This window comes from Tiliqua scincoides, chromosome 1 (genome assembly GCF_035046505.1).
Source record: "Tiliqua scincoides isolate rTilSci1 chromosome 1, rTilSci1.hap2, whole genome shotgun sequence".
Taxonomy (NCBI): Eukaryota; Metazoa; Chordata; class Lepidosauria; order Squamata; family Scincidae; genus Tiliqua; species Tiliqua scincoides.
In genome coordinates, this window is record NC_089821.1 from 222220305 (window position 1) to 222222527 (window position 2223).

Below are 2223 nucleotides of genomic sequence, written 5' to 3' on the forward strand. Positions count from 1 at the left end.
TGGACCAGATTTTTCACTCTCTCTAACAGCAAAAGACATTGGACAGAATCCATAGAAAGTTAAGTTCTCATCTGTCCCAACGGCCCTGAAGTGCAAGCGTTTAAGAGCCCAATCCTATCCAACTTTTCAGCACCGATGCAGCCTTGCTAACAGGACACGTGCTTCCTTTGGGGGAGGGCATTCATGGAGGCCTCCTCATTGTAAAGGAACAGTTACATTGAGGCTGCACTGGTGCTGGAAAGTTGGATAGGATTGAGCCCTAATTTGCATTGATTGCAAAGGGACTGAGCATGCTTACAGTACAATCTTAGGCAACTCTACTCAGATATAAGTCCCACAGAGTTTAAGGGACTGACTCTCAGGTTAAGTATGTATAGGATTGTAGTCTTAAGTGTTGTCAGGTGCTGTTGTTGTGTCCATCCTGCTGGATAGTCTTCCTGAAAACTGCTGGCAAGTTAAGACAAATGTGTGTTCATTTGGGGTGGCATAGTCATTGCTTAGGAGGAAGACTATACCACTCAGTGTGAAAAAGGTAACATGTTGAAAAAAAGAAAGGTTCCTAGTTTAGCCTCCTCTCTAACTTGGTACAGTTTTCATGTGTCACTGTTATCACACTGTTAAACAAATTACCTGTATGAAAACTGAAGTAGTACGAGCACTGTCTGAAGCTGAGTTTGTCTGAATCAGTCTTAAGTTGGCCATCCCAGAACATTTGGTTAGAGGAAGTTAATTTTAACTTTCACAATGGCCTGCTTTGTGATCTCCTTTCCCTGAGCAGTGGCAAGTTCCAGGCAGCTTTTATAAGGTCAGTGTCCTTTGGGGAAGATAACATGAGATTTATGGCGTCTTCCTAGTACTGTACTTTGTTAATTTAAGGATGCATAACTGAGCAGGTATTATGAGAATGCAGAAATAAGTACAAAGAAAGCAGGACTAGTCCCAAAACTAGATGAGCACCTGGGAGTTGCTTCTTCCTGGGCATTTCTTCGCAACTATTCCAGTGGCGAATCCAAACCCTTCTACTCTCCTTGAAAGCCCACCTTTTTCTTCAGATCAAAGTGCAAATTATCCTCAACCTCTACCATTGAAGGCACACCTGGCACACTTGGCCAGGGCAGAGAGCAACTCTGCATAACTGAATATGTTGGCTGTCACAATCAAGAGATCTGAACTCCAAATTGACACATCTGGCGTTAAACAGAAAGAAGTCACCATTCATATGGCTACTGCCTGGCAAACACGGCATCAATTGATGGTGATCTAGAGCAGGGGTGCCCAAACCCCGGCCCTGGGGCCACTTGCGGCCCTCAAGGCCTCTCAATGCGGCCCTCAGGGAGCCCCCAGTCTCCAATGAGCCTCTGGCCCTCCAGAGATTTGTTGGAGCCCACACTGGCCCGACACAACTGCTCTCAGCGTGAGGGCGACTGTTTGACCTCTTGTGTGAGCTGTGGGATGAGGGCTCCCTCCAGTTGTTTTACATCTGTGATGCAGTAGCAGCAGAAAAGGAAAGGCCAGCCTTGCCTTGTGTAAGGCCTTTTATAGGCTTGAGCTATTGCAAGACCTTCATTCATATATATAAGTTCATCTTTAATATATTCGTTTATGTAAACTTATGTAAATTTATTCATATTTTAAATGTAAATTAATTCTTCCCCCCCCCCGGCCCCCAACAGTGTCAGAGAGATGATGTGGCTCTCCTGCCAAAAACTTTGGACACCCCTGATCTAGAGCAGTGGTTCTCTACATTTTTTCACTTGTGTACCCCTTTACAGCTCATTTCTTTAAATTGTACCCCTCATATTAGCCCCACAAGGTATTCTAATGCCAGCCCTGCAAGACATTCTAATACAGACCTGCCTTTTTCTGACATTATTCAACTTTTTTCAAGTACCCCTAAAGGTCCTGACAAGTACCCCTGGGGGTACACATACCCCAGGATGGGAATCACTGATCTAGAGTGACTTGTGTTTTCCCCCTTTTGTCCTCACAATAACCCTGTGAGTAGGTTAGGCTGAGATATAGTGTATGGCTCAAGGTCACCCAGGAAGCTTCGTGGCTGAGTGCGGATGTTTTGAATCTGGATCTTCCAGGTCTACATCCAACACCAGAACCACCATACCATCTTGGCTCTATATGGAACAATACTAATTACAAGGTCTAACATTGCAGTTCTATGTATGATGTCTCAAACGTATGTCCTACTTATTTCAGTAGGACTTTATT